The following is a 19,395-nucleotide window of genomic DNA, read 5'->3' as shown; positions in this document are numbered from 1 at the left end:
GCCACTTGTACCTCAGGCAGCTGCAAGCCACGATGCTGTGCCATGTTGTGAAGTGCACAGCAGACCACGACGATCCTGGAGACCCTGGCTGCTGAGTACTGCAGGGCTCCACCTGATCAGTCAAGGCATCTGAATCACATCTTCAGCAAGCTGATGGTTTGCTCGATAATGAATCTGGTGGAAATGTGGCTGGAGTTGTAGTGCTCCTCAGCTTCATTGGATGGCCTCCTGAACGGCATCATTAGCCACGTCTTTAGGGTATAGCCCTTGTCTCTAAGTAGCCATCTGCAAAGTTGGTCTGGCAGACTGAAAAGCGGAGGCACACTAGACTGCCGCAGGATGAAGGAGTCATGGCAACTGCCAGGGTATTTGGCGCAAACATGCAAAATTTCCTTCTTGTGGTTACACACTAGCTGGCCGTTGAGGGAGTGGAAGCCCTTGCGGTTGACAAAAATACCTGGATTGTGATGGGGTGCCTTAAGGGCCACATGTGTGCAGTCTACGGCACTCTGCACCCTTGGAAAGCCTGCCAGATTAGCAAATCCAACCACACGCACAGTTACACTGGCTTGATCCTTGGAGAAGTTGATGTAATTGTGCGCGTTGGCAAAGAGGGCATCGGTTACCTGCGTGATGCAAGTGTGTGCGGCCCCTGGGAGATGTCGCTGATGTCTGCTGTTGATCCCTGGAATGAGCCTGAAGCAAAAAAGTTGAGTGCGGCAGTGACTTTGATGGCCACTGGTTAGGGGTGTCCACCCGCTTCTCTGGGCTCCAGGTCTTGCTGCAGCATTGCACAGATGTCACCCACTACCTCTCGCGAAAGTCTGAGCCTCCTTTGGCACTGCTGCTCAGTCATGTTGAGGTAGCTCATCCTCTGTCTGTAAACCCTGTTTTGGGGGTATCTCCTGCGGCGACGTCCTTCCCTGCGCTGGCGCCTTCTGGCGTGTGCAGCTTCAGGTGGGTGAGCAGCAGGTTGCCGCTCCTGTTGTTGCTCCTGCTGTTGGTGCTGCTGTTGTTCCGGGTTCTGCTGCTACCGCGGCTGGTCTTCGTCCGAATCTGAGGTCCAAGAGGAAAGGAAATAAATGGTTCCCATGCTGCAGGTATATACCTCAGTTGAGGAAGCGCTCAGTCAAGGTGGGGAGAGGGGTTTCCCAGGAGGTCACAGTGGAGATGGATCTCAGCTTCAACACTTCCAAAATCAGTAGACCTGCAAAAAGTACTCCAAGACCTGAGAAAAGAAAGTTCTGCCACCTGCAAATGATCATTGTGGAAAATGCCATTTTTATGGTGAAACTGCAGCTGTTATTAAGCCATCCACTTGTGACCCTGACAGGATTAGCTGGCGTGTTCCAGAGGAGAAGTACAGCACGCAGGAAATGTGGTAAACTCTGAAAGGCCTCTCAAAATGGCATTATAGAGGCACTTAAGTGGTTGTTAAGTGCCTTAAGGACCTATCCCGCCTCTTGTAGGCGGGGCCAAAACAGAATCTGCAAGCCCGCATTTGGGAAAGTTGCGCAGAGGTGGGGTGGAGGCGGGATCGGAGCCCGGCGCCATTTTGTGCAACTTTCCCACCTGACCCGCCTTCAAACCCACCTCCTCGGCCCTGACAAAATCCAGCCCGCTGTCTTTTGCATAAGATGTTAAGCTGAGGCCGTGCCAGGTGAATGTTAAATATTCCATATCACTATTTTAAGAAGTGCAGGGGTAATATTCTTCACTGAACTAACACCACCAAAAATAGATTATCATATCATTGCTCGTTGTGGGATCTTGCTGTGTGGAAATTGGCTACTGTGTTTTACATAGAATGATATAGAATTTACAGCACAGAAACAGGCCATTCAGCCCAACTGGTCTATGCCGGGTAATTCCGCTCCCCACAAGCCTCCATCCATCTTACTTTATTTAATCCTATCAGCATACCCTTCTATTCCTCTCTCCCTCAGTCTCCCCTTAAATGCATCTACGCTAGACGTCTCAACTACTCCATGCAGTATCAAGTTCCACATTCTAACCATGCTCTGGGTAAAGAAGTTTCTCCTGAATTCATTATTGGATTTATTAGTGGCTATCATATATTTGAGAGTGTTTTCTCTCTCTTTTTACATGTCCTTTTTGATTCTGCCAGTGTCCTCTGCTATATCTCTCTTTCTGGCTTTTCTTTTCTGATTCTTTCTTTGATCCAATCTTCCCTCAGTAACAGTAATTAGACTTTAATTTTTTTAAATTCATTTATGGGATGTGGGCGTCACTGGCAATGCCTATCCCTAATTGCCCTTGAGATGGTGGTGGTGAGCCACCTTCTTGAACCACTGCAGTCCGTGTGGTGAAGGTACTCCCACAGTGCTGTTATGTAGGGAGTTCCAGAATTTTGACCCAGCGACGATGAAGGATCGGCAATATACTTCTAAGTCAGGATGGTGTGTGACTTGGAGGGGAACTTGGAGGTGGTGGTGCTAAATTTAGCTTGGAAATCTATGAACATAAGGACAGGAAAAGGCCATTCAGTCCCTCGAGCCTGTTATGGGGAACAGGAGGCGAGCATTAAGCTCCTTGAGCCTGTTGCACAGGAACAGGAGGAAGCAATTCAGCCCCTTGAGCCTGTTCTGCCATTCAATTAGATCATGGCTGATCTGTATCTTAACTCCGTCTACCCTCCTTGGTTCTCTAACCTTTAGTACCCTTGCCTACAATTAGCCTCTAATTTAGCTCAGCATGTGCTTAAACTCTACATACAAATTTCAAAAGTAATTTATGTAAAATGCTTTAAGGTGTTTCTCTGGCATGTGATAAGGTGCTGCATAAATGTATTAGGACAACTCTTCCTGCAGTAATATACAGACACTCTTTTCAGTCATATGCAAAGGATTCTCTCTGCAGCTGTACAACCACCACTCGCTACAACTATAGACACAGGGCCATATTCCGTCATTTATCAAAACTATTGTGACCTACAAACATTTACGCACAACCATACTGACCAGGCGTTGTAGACACAGGATCATTCCTCCCTATTGTTTTTATAGGATTGTCTCCCCTTGTCGTCATATATGCACGCCCATTCCTTTGTCCGTGTTTAAACACAAAATGCAAGTATGACCATTTTTTTTAAGGGCTAGAAATTGAAATGATGCAATAAGAAGAAAGACGACAGTACAATGTGACATGATTAATCATAGAGTCATAGAATAGTACAGCACAGAAGGAGGCCATTTGGCCCATCGAGTCTGCGAGAGCACTTTTGAAGAGCAATCCAGTTAGTCCCACTCCCCCGCTCTTTCTCCATATCCCTGCAATTTTTACTCCTTCAAATATTTATCCAATTCCCCTTTGAAGGCTACTATTGAATCTGTATCCAACTGCCTATCAGGCAGTGTATTCCAAATCCTAACCACTCATTATGTAAAAAAGATTTTCCGCATGTTGCCTCTGGTTCTTTTGCCAATCACCTTAAATCTGTGTCCTCTTGCCATTGACCCTTCAGCCATTGAAAACAGATTCTCTTTATTTACTCTATCTACATCCTTCATGATTTTAAACACCTCTATCAAATCTCCTCTTAGCCTTCTCGGCTCCAAGGAGAACAATCCCAGCTTCTCCAGTCAATCCATGTAACTATAATCCCTCATTCCTGGAACCATTCTAGTAAATCTCTTCTGTACCCTCTCCAAAGCCTTCACGTCCTTCCTAAAGTGTGGTGCCCAGAATTGGACACAACATTCCAGCTGGGGCCGAACTGGTGTTTATATAGGTTTAGCATAACTTCCGAGTATTTGTATTCTATGCCTCTATTTATAAAGCCCAGGATCCCATATGCTTTATTACCTGATTTGTTAACCTGCCCTGCCACCTTCAAAAATACATGCACAAGCAGCCCCGGGTCTCTCTGTTCTTGCACCCCCTTTACAATTGTACCATTTAGTGTGTATGGTCTCTCCTCATTCTTCCTATCAAAATGTATCACCTCACAATTCTCTGCATTGAATTTCATCTGCCATGTGTCTGCCCATTTCACCAGCCTGTCTATGTCTTCTTGAAATCTACTACTATCTTCCTCACTGTTTACTACGCTTCCAAGTTTCATGTCATCTGCAATTTTCAAAATTCTGCCTTGTACCCCCAAGTCCAAGTAATTAGGGTATATCAAAAACAGCAGTGGTCCAAGTACTGAACCTTGGGGAACTCCATTGTATACCTCCCTCCAGTCTGAAAAACAGCCATTCACAAGTTTTCTATCCCTTAACCAATTTTGCATCCATGCGGCTACAGATACAATGGCACATCCAGCCCAATAAACCCTGCAAAGTCCTTCTCACCAACACCTGGGGAATTGTGCCAAAATTGGGAGATCTGTCCCACAGACTAGTCAAGCAACATAGTCATACTCACAGAATCATACCTTTCAGCCAATAGTTCCAAACTCCTCCATCACCATCCCAGGATAGACCCACCAGAGGTGGCGGCACAGTGGTATACAGTCGGGAAGGAGTGGCCATTGATTCCTCAACATTGAAGTCTCGTGGCTTCAGGTCAAGCATGGGCAAGTAAACCTAATGTTGATTACCACCTACTGCCCTCCCTCAGCTGATGAATCAATACTCCTCCATGTTGAACACCACTTTGAAGAAGCACTGAGAGCAGAATGTACTCTGGGTGGGGGACTTCAATGTCCATCACCAACAGTGGCTCAGTAGCACCACTGCTGGCCGAGTCCTGAAGGACATAACTGCCAGACTGGGCCTGTAACAGGTGGTGAGAGAACCAACATGAAGGAAAAATCTACTTGACCCTTGTCCTCGCCAATCTATCTGTTGCAGATGCATCTGTCCATGACAGCATTCGCAGCAGTGAACACCGCACAGTCATTGTGGAAACAAAGTCCTGTCTTCACACTGACAACACCCTCCATCGTGTTGTGTGGCACTACCACCGTGCTAAATGGGATAGATTCAGAACAGATCTAGCAGCTCAAAACTGGACATCCATGAGGCACTGTGGGCCATCAACAGCAGCAGAATTGTATTCCACCACAATCTGTAACCTCATAGCCTGGCATATCCCTCACTCTACCATTACCATCAAGCCAGGGGACCAACACTGGTTCAATAAGGAGTGTAGAAGAACATGCCAGGAACAGCACCAGGCATACCTAAAAATGCAGTGCCAACCTGGGGGAAGCTGCACCACAGGACTACATGCATGCTAAAAAGCAGAAGCAGCATGCTATAGACAGCTAAACGATCCCACAATCAACGGATCAGATCAAAGCTCTGCAGTCCTGCCACATCCAGTCGTGAATGGTGGTAGACCATTAAACAACTAACGGGAAGAGGAGGCTCCATGAATATCCCCATCCTCAATGATGGCGGAGCCCAGCATGTGAGTGCAAAAGACAAGGCTGAAGCGTTTGCAACCATCTTCAGTCAGAAGTGCTGAGTGGATGATCCATATTGGCCTCCTCCTGAGGTCCCCACCACCACAGAAGCCAGTCTTCAGCCGATTTGATTCACTCCACATGATATCAAGAAACAGCTGTATACAGAAAAGGCTGTGGGCCCTGACAACATCCCAGCTGTTGTACTGAAGACTTGTGCTCCAGAACTAGCTGCGCCTCTAGCCAAGCTGTTCCAGTACAGCTATAACACTGGCATCTATCCGACAATGTGGAAAACTGCCCAGGTATGTCCTGTCCACAAAAAGCAGGACAAATCCAATCCGGCCAATTACTGCCCCATCAGTCTACTCTCAATCATAAACAAAGTGATGGAAGGTGTCGTCGACAGTGCTATCAAGCAGCACATATTCACCAATAACCTGTTCACTGAGGCCCAGTTTGAGCTCCACCAGGACTACTCAGCTCCAGACCTCATTACAGCCTTGGTCCATACATGGACAGAAGAGCTGAATTCCAGAGCTGAGGTATGAGTGACTGCCCTTGACATCAAGGCAGCATTTCACTGAATGTGGCATCAAGGAGCCCTAGTAAGACTGAAGTCAATGGGAATCGGGGGGGGAAACTCTCCACTGGCTGGAGTCAACCTAGCACAAAGGAAGATGGGTTGTGGTGATTGGAGGCCAATCATCACAGCTCCAGGACATCGCTGCAGGAGTTTCTCAGGGCAGTGTCCTAGGCCCAACCATCGTCAGCTGCTTCATCAATGACCTTCCCTCCATCATAAGGTCAGAAATGGGGATGTTCACTGATGACTGCACAGTGTTCAGTGCCATTCGCAACTCCTCAGATAATGAAGCAGTCCATGCCCGCATGCAGCAAGACCTGGACGACATTTAGGCTTGGGCTGATAAGTGGCAGGTAACATTCGCGCCACACAAGTGCCAGGTGTTGGATCCGTGGTTCAGTGGATATGCTGTTACTAAATAATCACACGGATGCTGTACATTAACAATAAACAGGTCTTTACTGGAGGAGGATAGTCTCAAGACTGGGGGTACAGAGGCATGCGCAAAGCTTATATACAGGTGTGGTCACTGCCGGTACTACAGTATACAGGAGCTGTAAAAGTAGTTCTGACTTAAAGGCACATACACTACAATTCCTCCCCTTTTAGATTAGTAGTACCCCTAATATTCAAATAACAATTAACATTTCAACATGTGCACTAAACAACAAAAGTCCATTTATAGATTCAGTCTTTGGGGCGGCTTCCTGACCCTTTCGGGATAGCGCCTTTCCGGAGGTTCTTGTTCTTGGTGCAGAGGCGATTCTGACCCCTTTTCATCGGGTAGTTCATCGGGTTCCACTGCTACTGGATCTGAGGTAGATGCTACCGGCATGTCAGGTTCATCCCCAGGTACTCGAGACATGGGGTTGACGCGTTCCTGTGACGCTAAGATCTGATCGACGTGGCGTCGCACAATGTTCTCCCCGACATCCACTGTGTACATTAATGGCCCCTACCTTGTACATGTCGTTCCAGGTTGCCATTTCTCTGTTCGATAGTCACGGGCCAAGACTGGTTGCCCTACATTGAAGCTCCTTGTCGGCTTCTCATTGATGTGCTGGAATTATTTGTCCTCAACATTTCTTCGCACATTTGGTCTGAGCAAGTCCAGACAAGATCTCAACCTTCGGTTAAAGAACATCATGGCCGGGGTCTGGTTGGTAACTGCATGTGTCGCGTTTCGGTAGGCTAATAAGAAATTGTCCATCTTATGCTGTAGTGGAATGTCATCGTCACACGTGGCCTTCTTGAAGGTTTGTACGAACCTCTCAGCCAATCCATTTGTGGCTGGATGATACGGGCGGATGTGTAATGCCTTACCCCATTCCTTCTCATAAATTTTTGGAACTCGTCGGACACAAACTGTGGTCCATTATCAGAGCAAATCTGCACTGGCAAACCATTTCTGGCAAATATGGTCCGTAGGACTGCAATCGTTTTCTCTGTAGTGGTTGAAGACATTTTTATCACCTCAGGCCACTTTGAATGAGCATCCACTGCTATTAAGAACATTGAGTCCATGAAACCAGCGAAATCAATATGTGCCCATTCCCATGGAGAGGAGGGCCACTCCCATGAGTGGTGCATTTTGGACCTTCTGGCATCCTGAACAGCTCTTAGTTAGGTCTTCGATTTGTTGATCAATTCCCGGCCACCACACATAAGCCCTAGCAAGGCTTTTCATTTTCACTCCCCCCAGATGACCTTCATGTAGCTCATTGAGCACTCTCTCCCTTAACTTGGGTGGAATCACCACTCTGGATCCACACATCACTGTCCCCTGGCATACTGACAGCTGTTCTCTTCTGGATGAGAATGCTGGCAACAGTGAGTCGCCATGAGTTGGCCATCCCCTCACCGTCAATTCATATACCCGAGACAGCGTCGGATCATTGCGGGTCTCCTTCTCTACATCCGCGTTCGTTACTGGCAATCGTTCAATTATTGACGAATATCTCGATAGGGTCCACTGCTGGTGCTTCTGCCACAGTAGGCAGTGGCAGGCGCGATAGCCCATCAGCGTTCCCATGCTGTTTCGTGCCTTTATATTCTATTTCATATTGATTCGCCCCTAGAAACAGGGACCATCTTTGTAACCGCTGTACAGTCATCACCGGAACGCCCTTCTTAGGATTAAAGATGGAGACAAGTGGTTGGTGGTCAGTCAGCAAGGTGAACTTCTGCCCATGCAGATAGTGGTTGAATTTTTTTACTCCCCAGAGGCTGAGGGCCTCCCTGTCAATCTGGGCGTAGTTGCGCTCGGCTGAGGTTAGTGACAGAGACGCAAAGGCTACTGGCCTCTCCAACCCGTCAGGGAATTTGTGCGACAGCACCGCTCCAATACCATAGGGTGATGCATCACATGCCAAACGAATTGGTAGTGCTGGGTTGAAATGGGCCAACACCTCTTTTGATGTGATCAATTCTTTACACTTCTGGAAAGCTCATCTACGTTCGTCATCCCACTTCCATGGTACCCCTATTTGCAGTAGGGTGTTCAGTGGGTGTAATACCGTAGACAAATTTGGTAAGAACTTGTGGTAGTAGTTTACCAGCCCGAGGAACGACCTCAGTTGTGACACATTTTCCGGTGCTGGAGCCTTGACTACTGCCTCAATCTTGTCAGGGGACTTATGTAACCCCTCTTCATCGATGACGTGGGCACAATACGAGATCTGCTTCTGGAAAAACTCGCACTTGTGGCGATTAGCTCGTAGCCCATACTCCTTTAATCTGGTGAGCACCTTCTCCAAGTTGGCGAGGTGATCACCGTCATTTTCGCCCGTGACCAAGATGTCGTCCAAATAACACTGGGTCCCTGGAGTCCCTTGCAGGACCTGATCCATCGCCCTTTGCCAGATAGCCGGAGCCGAGGCTACTCCAAACACCAGCCGGTTGTATTGATAGAGACTTTTATGAGTGTTGATCGTAAGGTATTGTTTCGAAGCTTCTTCTACCTCCATTTGCAAGTACGCCTGGGCTAGATCAATTTTGGTGAAGCGTTTACCTCCAGATAGCGAGGCGAAAATATCCTCAATTCGTGGAAGCGGATATTGTACCGTGTGAAGGACTGGGTTCACTGTCACCTTAAAATCCCCACAGATGCGGACCTTCTTTGGTTCCCCAGCCGTATTACTCAATGACCTCTTCATTACAGGAACGATGGGTGTAGCCCACTCGCTCCAGTCCAATTTGGACAGTACTCCTGAACGTTCCAACCCTTCCAGTTCTGCTTCAACAGCTGGTCTGATCGCATAAGGCACTGGTCTGGCCTTAAGAAACTTTGGGCTTGCATTTTCCTCTATTTTAATCGTTGCTGTTATTCCTTTTAGTGTTCTAGTCCCTCCTGGAACACTTCTTTTGCGTCAGTTAGCATTTTTGACAGTCGTCCAGGTGTGACGTTGTCATCCTTTTTGGCCTCAACCTTCAGTGCCTGTATAGAATGCCAATCTAATTGTATCTTCCGGATCCATTCACGTCCTAGCAGTGGTGGTCCTCCATCTGGCAATACATATATATCCATTTTAGGTATTTCCTGGCCTTTATATGTCAGTTTCACCCTTATTTTTCCTTTGGGGTACACTTTTTGCCCCGTATACGTCTTCAAGACAATCTCTGTAGCTTTCAAGGGTATGTGTGAAAATAGCCGCTTGTAGTCTCTTTGATTTATGACTGTTAGCGCTGACCCTGTGTCCAATTCCATTTTCACTTGGACTCCGTCTATCTTGAGTGTAACCCAGATAGTCTGGTGATCCTCCATTTCTGTTACCTTATGTAGTTTCAGACAACCCAGCTCCTTGATTCCGGAGTCTGTGTCACTTTTCTGTTCGTCTGAACCACTGTCCATCACCTGGTGTACCTTTTTGTACTTCTCCTGTGGAGATTTCTTACTGTTGGTTTTCTTCCCGGACCTGCAGACTCTTGCTATGTGTCCTGCTTTCCCACACTGTCTGCACACTTGGTCCTTGAACCAACAATCTTTCTGGTCATGTGTTGTTCTGCCGCAGCGATAGCACTTCCCTGTTCCATAGGACATTTCATTGGTGCCATATTCTTGCGGTCTCCGTTGTATTTCTGCAGCGCCCCTTGCGGCTGCTTCATGTGATACTGCCATACTGAAAGCTTTGTCCAGCGTAAGGTCCTTTTCTGATAGAAGCCGTTTCTGGGTTCCTTCACTTTGTAGCCCACACACAAACTTGTCCCTTAACGTGTCTGCTAGTCCCGCTCCAAACTGGCAGTGTTTCGATAGCTTGCGCAGTTCCGTTAGGTACTCAGCATTGCTTTCGTCTTTGTGTTGGTTCCTTTTATGGAACTTAAATCATTCTGCTATCAGCAGCGGTGTGGGGTTTAAGTGGTCCTGTAGGATTTCTACTATGCTTTCAAAATTCTTGTTTACCGGCTTCTCTGGGGTTATTAGATTTCGCAGTAACCCATAAGTTTTTGCACCCATGGAATTTAACAGAACCAGTGCTTTATTAGCATCTGGCACTTAATTCGCCCTGCAGTACATCTCAATATGTTCCACATATGTCGCCCAATCTTCGACTTCATTGTCGAACGTAGAGATACTCCCACTCTTCGGCATCCTTGGGTGTGAGTTAACTGTCAAAAATGGCACCTCCCGCGCTTCCCCTTCCTCTCCGCTGGCACAAAATGGCGTCTCCCGCGCTTTCCTTCCTTCCCGCGCTCGCCCTTCTTCTCCGCTGCGGCTTCTAAAAATGGCGTCTCCTGCGCTCTTTCTTCTTCTCCGCGGCTCAATGGCGTCTCCCGCGCTCCCCTTTCTTCGCCCCGCGGACCCTGTTCAGCCCGTGAGCCCTGGCTGTGCTCTGCGCGTTCTTCTTTTTATATTTTTCAACGCCGCTCAGTCTAGAACCCGGCTGTTTCTCTACCCTCTCTCTCTCCGGTTTGTTTTCTTTTTCTCGATGCCACTCGGTGTTCAACCCCAGCTGCGCCCTGTGCTCTTCACCCTCTGTCTTACCCCGTCGACGCTGCTCGGCTTTCTCTCTGCCGTCGGTCGGCTCCAGCCGCCGCTGCTCAGGAAGGGTCTGCGCTGGACCTGTCGTCGGTCTCTTGCTGCTTGTCATGGCTGGGTAACCAAGCCCGGCTCTCCACAGCCTCCCCTGCGAAGTTCAATCTCTGCCTGACTGCTGGGCGATTGCTCGTGGTTGACGCCCGTGTTCCTGGCCTCGACTATTTTTTTTTAATGTTGCAGGTAGATTCGAATCGACACTCGTCGCCACTGTTGGATCCGTGGTTCAGTGGATATGCTGTTATTAAATAATCACACGGATGCTGTACATTAACAATAAACAGGTCTTTACTGGAGGAGGGTAGTCTCAAGACTCGGGGTACAGAGGCATGCACAAAGCTTAGATACAGGTGTGGTCACTGCCGGTACTACAGTATACAGGAGCTGTAAAAGTAGTTCTGACTTAAAGGCACATACACTACACCAGGCAATGACTATCTTCAACAAGAGAGCTTCTAACCACCGCCCCTTGACATTCAACATCATTACCATCGCCAAATTCCCCACCATCAATATCCTGGGGGCCACCATTGACCAGAAACTTACCTGAACCAGCCGCATAAATACTGTGGCAACAAGAGCAGGTCAGAGGCTGCAGCGAGTGTCTCACCTCCTGACTCCCCAAAGCCTTTCCGCCTTCTACAACGCACAAATAGAGTGTGATGGAATACTCTCCACTTGCCTGGATGAGTACAGCTCCAACAATGCTCAAGAAGCTCAATACCATCCAAGACAATGCAACTCGCTTGATTGGCACCCCATCCACCACCTTAAACATTCACTCCCTCCACCACTGACGTATCGTGGCTGCAGTGTGTACCATTGACAAGATGCACTGCAGCAACTCACCAAGGCGTATTCGGCAGCACCTCCCAAACGCACGACCTCTTCCACCTAGAAGGACAAGGGCAACAGGCGCATGGAAACATTACCACCTCCAAGTTCCCCTCCAAGTCACACACCATCCTGACTTGGAAGTATATCACCGATCCTTCATCGTCGCTGGGTCAAAATCCTGGAACACCCTCCTTAACAGCACTGTGGGAGTACCTTCACCACACGGACTGCAGCGGTTCAAGAAGGCGGCTCACCGCCAAGGCAACTAGGGATGGGCAATAAATGCTGGCCTTGCCAGCGACGGCCACATCCCATGAACAAATTTTAAAAAACATTGGTCTGTGCTAGGTTAAGTGACCTCTTCTAGATAGTGGTGACACACTACTGTTGGGCTCAATACCTCTGGGCTAGAGAAGAGATCATTGAATGAAGGCTCCCCCTCCTAATTATCTCCTAGAAACCCATTCTATAATAATTGCATGTCTGAATGTTGGGTGAGAACAGAATGAGACATCACTGTGATGCTGCTGACATTCACTGTGTGAACTTATATTTAACAATTGGATGAGAAACGACAGAGCTGTTGGCTCCTGTAGAAATGTGCCCCACAAGAGTCACCACAATCACAAGAGGACAGAAAGGAAGAAACATTTAAAAACAAAAGAATTTGTTTCTATCTGACTTGCAGATGGGTTACTACAAGTAAATAAAGTCACAGTTGAGACCCAGTAAGTTGAAGCCCATAACTGGAAATGCCATTCTGTTCCAGATTAACAACTGTTCTGAATTAAGAAAGAAAAAACTTGCATTTATATAGCGCTTCTCATGACTTCAGAATGTTCCAAAGCACATTACACCCAATGAAGTACTTTTTGAAGTGTAGTCACTGTTGTAATGTAGGAAATGCGGCAGCCAGTTTTGCACACAGTAAGGTCCCACAAACAGATAATCTGTTTTAGTGATGTTAGTTGAGAGATAAATATTGGCCAGGACAAGTCCCTACTCCTCTTTGAATAGTGCCATGAGATCTTTTACCATCTTCAAGAAAGGTGACGAGTCCGATTGCGGTAATTACAGAGGAGTCTCCCTGCTGTCTGCCACAGGGCAAGTCATCGCAAGAATCCTCCTCAATCGCCTTCTCCCAGTGGCTGAAGAGCTCCTCCCAGAGTCACAATGCGAATTCCGCCCACTAAGGGACACAATGGACATGATCTTCACCGCGCGTCAACTACAACAGAAATGCAGAGAACAGCACCAACCGCTGTACATGGCCTTCTTTGACCTCACAAAGGCCTTCGACACTGTCAACCGTGAGGGATTATGGAGTGTCCTTCTCAAATTCGGCTGCCCTCAAAAGTCTGTCACCATCCTCCGCCTGCTTCACAACAACATGCAAGCCGTGATCCTGACCAACGGATCCACTACAGACCCAATTCACATATGGACCGGGGTCAAGCAAGGCTGTGTCATCGCACCAACGCTCTTCTCGATCTTCCTGGCTGCAATGCTCCATCTCACCCTCAGTAAGCTCCCCACTGGAGTGGAGCTAATCTACAGAACAAACAGTAAACTGTTCAACCTCCGTCGCCTCCAGTCCAGATCCAAGGTCGTCCCATCCTCTGTCATCAAATTATAATATGCAGATGCGCTTGCGTCTGCTCACACTCTGAGGTCAAACTCCAAGCCATCGTCAACACCTTCACCGAAGCATACGAGAGCATGGGCCTTACACTGAACATCCGTAAGGCAAAAGTCCTCTACCAACCTGCCACCGCCACACAGTACTACCCCCCCGATTATCAAAATCCACGACAAGGCCTTGGACGATGTGGACCACTTTCCATACCTCGGGAGCCTACTGTCAACAAGGGCAGACGTCGATGACGAAGTCCAACACCGCCTCAGTGTGCCAGTGCAGCCTACGGTCGCCTTAGGAAGAGATTGTTTAAAGACCAGGACCTCAAACCCAGCACCAAGCTCATGGTCTAAAGAGCAGTAGTGATACCTGCCCTCCTGCATGCTTCAGAGACATGAACCATGTACAGCAGGCACCTCAAAGCACTGGAGAGGTACCACCAATGCTGCCTCCACAAGATCCTGCCAATCCCTTGGCAGGATAGGCGCACCAACGTCAGTGTCCTCGCTCAGACCAACAGCCCTAGCATCGAAGCTTTGACCACGCCCGATCAGCTCCGATGGACGGGTCAGATCGTCCGCATGCCCGATACGAGACTCCCAAAACAAGCGCTCTACTCGGAACTCCGACATGACAAGAGATCCCCAGGTGGGCAGAGGAAACGCTTCAAGGACCCCCTCAAAGCCTACTTAAAAAGTGCAACATCCCCACCGACACCTGGAAATCCCTAGCCCAAGACCACACAAAGTGGAGGAGAAGCATCCGGGAAGGCGCCGAACACCTCGCGCCTCTTCGCCAGGAGCAAGCGGAAGCCAAGCGCAAACAACGGAAGGAGCGCACGTCAACCCAAGCACCCCACCCCCCCGTGACAGAGACTGTGGGTCCCGCATTGGACTCATCAGTCACCTGAGAATTCATTTTTAGTGTGGAAGCAAGTCATCCTCGGTTCCGAGGGACTGCCTAAGAAGAAGAAGATTCTGACTCAGAGGCGAGAGTGCTACCGACTGAGCCACGGCTGACATGTTTAAAAAGTAGAAAATGAAACATATAGCTTGATCGTTTCATAGCTTTGTGACAGTACTAATGCTCACTTTCTCGGGGCAGCTCAGAGAATAACTGCAAATTAAATTGAATTACCTATAAACATCTCTGTTTCCATTTCTGCTTTCCTGCACATCGGACTGCAGTTTAATTGAGTGTAATGCATATACTCGAATAGGATGTGATTGAATTGGATCAACATGATATGAATTGAATAAACCTCAGGTGCAAACAGTACATTATGTTTACTGATGCATTCGAAGGGTCCATAATCTATTTATATAATGTCCTTAGAAATCCTCCGTGGTAATGCTATCACTTAAAAAAGTAAATTGTAGGTGGTTTAAGAAATGGCATATTTTAAAGTTATATAGTGCTTAAATCAAACTATTTTTTTCTAAAGAGTTTATACGATAGTCTGGAAAAAATGTTTTTCAGCCAACAGCATTCAAGCTTATTGTTCTGAGCACCAATATACCCATGGCTTCTCCTGACACCTTCCATCATCACCATGGCAATGGACTTCAAAGAAGAAGCTGAAGACGACCATTTTTCAAGGGACAGTCCTGATTGGCAACCTCATCTTCTGGGGGAAAACTGGTGGATTTGAAACCTTGCGAGGTCACTCTCGGACTACTTTGCGAACTTGCTGTTTGACGCTGCCTATTAGAGGGCAGCGTAGTGACCCACGGATCCCAGGGGCGCACCGTGTGTAGAAGCGTACCCGGGATCATGTTGGCCAGTGCTCCAAACAGGAAACAGAAGATCTCTCATTCATTTATGATCTCCAGAAAGGAAAAAAAAAACCCTTCTGACTAGAGCCTTCCGGGGTTTAATATGCATAAACATCTATACTTTCAGTACAGACTTTTTTAAGGTTATGCTCCACATAGATGCAAAAAAAAACCTCAATGAAGCAACCGCTTCCTCTGAACTTTTCATGGACAATAAATACTTTCCATGGACAAAATCCTAAAACTCCTCCATTTCCGGACTCAAGTTTTTTAAATTACTTGGATTTGTCAGGAGGAATCCCCTTATGCTGTGCAAACTGGCCCTGTTCCAGTTTGCATCAGCTGTAAAATGTTCAGGTGTAATTGCTGGGCAGTTGGTAGGCAATTAGCCCAACTCTGCACCAGCAATTGGGATTTCCTCATCAGTGCTGATCATCTGTCAAACACATGCGGAAATCCCGAACTTGCAGTCCATTTCAAAGGCGGTATGACGGCGTAATTCATACCCATTGCAAATTCTGGCCCAATAAGGTTCAAGATTAGGATTGAGAGTGACATAAGTAGGACAAAGATAAAGGTAATAGATTGTAAAGGAACAAATTATGAGGAAATGAGGGTGGAACTAAAGAAGATAAACAAGGAGAAAATCTTGAAAGACAAAGAGACAGAAAAACAGTGGGAAATCTTTAAAAGGGTAATCAATAGAGTTCAAGAGAAATGTATTCCCCTAAAAGCCAGAAACAAACAAGCTAATTATGGCACACCGTGGATGAATAAAGAACTAAAGAGATAATTGAATCTAAAGAAAAAGACACATTAGAAGAACTTAGATACTAAAGGAGAAGGGGGACAAACGGAAATACTTAGGAGAGGAGTTTAAAAAAATCAGGAAGGCAAAGAGAAATTATGAATTCAAATTATCAAGGAATATAAAAAATAATAAAGTGTTCTATAGACACATAAATAACAAAAATGAAAATTAAAGTAGGGATATTACCACTAAAGGATGAGCAAGACAAATTCATAGGTAATGACAGAAAAATGACAAGTATTGATTAACTAATTTGCCTCAGTTTTTACTAAAGCAGATAAGAAAGCAGACACTTCACTAGAGGATGACCTTAACAAGATTATTAATAGAGTTCGGATAGAAAGGTGAAACTGAATGGGGTAGAGGAACAAAGGGATCTAGGGATACAGGTGAACAAATCATTAAAAGCAGCTTTGCAGGTCAGCAAAGCAATTAAAAATGCTAACAAAACACTGGGATTTATTTCTAGGGGTAAAGGGCTCGATTTTGCCATTGTGGGCGAGCTGGGCCGTGTCAGATGGCATTTGTGTCAGGACCCCGACTCCGAAGTGAAGTGGGGTAAAAGTGCGATTTTCCCCTAATTGGGCAATTGATTTCTAGCGTGTGGGAACCCCTGGCCCAATGAGTCTTTTCATCCAGAAAGTCGCCTCCGATGACGTCATCAATGCTGCTGGATTTAAGGCCTGCAAGCAGCCTTGCTTCTTCTGGAGACTGCAAACTTTATGGCCATTGTGGTAAGCACTTCATTGATCGACTATGTCCACCAGTAGGCCAAAGTGTGCTCCACGCTTCGATGAGCCCTCCCTCCCAGCTCTGGTGGAGGGAGCAAGATCCAATAAGGAGGTGCTCTTCCCTTCCTCGGAGAAAAAAGTCACCCCAGCAGACTTAAAGCTGTGTGGCTGCAAGTGGCCCAGGAAGTCAACTTCATCTCGATGAGCCGCAGAACCTGGCTGCAGTGCAGGAAGAGTTTTCATGACCTTCTCTGCACAGGAAAAGTGAGTATTACTTTCCCATCACCCTCAATCTGATCCCCATCGCCTCTCCTCACCAGCACTCTGCTTTGCCAACCTCTTCCTCCACATCCCACTTGACACTTATATCCCTGCACCCTTACCCATTCCCTCTCTCTCTATGGTCACATTCACTTAACTATTCCACCATGCAGCCCTCACACTCCCTATCACTGTGACGCAATGACAACAACTTACAACACAGAGGAAGGGCCCTTTGTCTCCTTCTAAGCATCTATGCTATGGATTCGCTACAGTCACTCCTTCATTCTCACACAAACTCCACTTGTGTCCCTCATTGCAGGAAAAGAGAGCCCACAGTAAGAGGGAAAGAGCCATGACAGGAGGAGGGCCACCCTCAGTAGCCCAGTTCACCGCCTGGGAGGAGGCGGCCTGGAAATCGGCGGGATCGAGGACGATTCCCAAGTGGGAGACGGACAGACGGGTGCATCACAGCAAGCTGGTTACAGAATAATTTGGCATCTCTCTCATTGACATTGCATGAGTCACTGATAATGATTCTGATGCTCTAGCAGATTGATTTATGATCATCTGCACTATTCAATGCGCATGTAAACTTGACCTCACATCTCTAACTCTTTCCTTTACTCCCCCACAAGATCATCGAAAGCCCTCATCTCCACTGTCCAGGAGGAACAGCCCGAGCCTCCAGACTCCTCAGAGGAAGCTGCAACCTCTGAGGGCGCAGCGTCAGCAGAATTCAGCACACCCAGCACCAGCGCAGATACTCACACATTGGTGGGACCTTCGCGAGATACAGTAGTATTGTCACCTGGTGTATCACAGCTCACAAGTGAGCATCAGCAGATGGTGAAGATAGGGAAAGCAGTGGAGTGTCCTCGTCAGAGGGCGCAGGACTCTGCCAGCTTGGCTCAGCTGCATGTCAACCCTATGCCTCCAGGTCCATCCAGAAGGGGAGCGGTGCTGGAACTCCAGGAACAGGTGCAGGAATCTCTGGCAGGTTTTGTCTCCAGGGTCGCTGCGAGTGTGGAGCGAATGGAGGAGTCCATCGCGAACATGAGCAGAGCTTTTGTGGAGGCATTGGCGCATGAACGCATCACCGCGGAAAGGATGGCTACCTCCGTGGCAAGGATGGCTACCTCCGTGGCAAGGCTGGTTACTGTAGAGGAGAGGATGGCTATGGTAGAGGAGAGGATGGCTATGGCCATGGAGGAGCTTAGTCACCAGGGTGTTGAAAACATAGTCATTGTTCAGAATAGAATGACATCTCTTCAGGAGCGATGGTCAGTTATTGAGCATACAAACCAGACCTTCATGGAAGTCCTCTGGAGCAGGACTTCCAGTGCAGAAACGGGTCCTCATGGCCCCCCTACAGTGCAGCTAGATGCTGTCAAGCCACTTGCTAGCTCTGAAGCGGGGCTGACCCATGAGAGGGATGTTGGTGGCAGATTAGAAGGAAGTGAGGGCTCCTCTCCAAGCACTCACACGACCATGCCACTGCAAAGCCCTCGGTCAGAGCCCCACCAGAGTCCTGACCCAACTGAGATGGGCGTCTCAGTCCCTGCACAGCCACAGGAGCAGCAGACTGATGCCGAGCACTCACAGGTTCGCAACCCAGAGGACGCCTGCCAAAGGTGTCGAGACAGGAGCAGCAAGAAAGTGAGCAAGGGGCCACCACATCTGCTGAAGCCACATGGGGAAGCACCACGTAGGAGCATGCGTAAGAGGAAGATAAAGCACAAGTAGTCACAAGGGTAGTCACTTGGGTGTTGTGATGTATTGTATTTGGACCAGCCATCCTTGTCATGGTATCATAAACAGATTTGATGGCAAACTGTTGAAGTTGTGGCCTGTGTCATTTCACAAATGGGACTTCCACATTTAGGGCTTAGGGCGACTTGCAATTGTCAATATGGTGGTCAGAGTAATAGGAATCCGCAGGTTCGTATCCATTGTCGATGGTCTGGTAAGAAGGTGCGAGGCAAAAGTGTTTAATTGTGCAGGCTGAGCAAATCTGGCCAACATGAGTTCGTCCCTTGCATCCTGGCCAGCAATGTGGTCGCACACTGGCGCCTTCTGGCCTGTGCAGCTTCAGGTGGGTGAGCAGCAGCTTGGCACTCCTGTTGTTGCTGCTGCTGTTGGTGCTGCTGTTGCTCATGGGTCTGCTGCTGCCATGGCTGGTCTTCGTCTGAATCTGATGTCCAGGAGGAAAGGAAATAAATGTTCGCCATGCTTCTGGTGTATGCCTCAGTTGAGGAAGCGCTCAGCCAAGGTGGGGAGAGGGGTTTCCCGGGAGAGGGGTTTCCCAGGAGGTCACACTGGAGATGGGTGGCAGGCTCCAAACTTCCACAA

Source organism: Somniosus microcephalus, chromosome 3 (assembly GCF_052327205.1).
Source record: "Somniosus microcephalus isolate GS21.2 chromosome 3, FLI_Smic_1.0, whole genome shotgun sequence".
Lineage (NCBI taxonomy): Eukaryota > Metazoa > Chordata > Chondrichthyes > Squaliformes > Somniosidae > Somniosus > Somniosus microcephalus.
The sequence above is the reverse complement of the archived record's forward strand: the minus strand, read 5'-3'. Positions refer to the sequence as shown.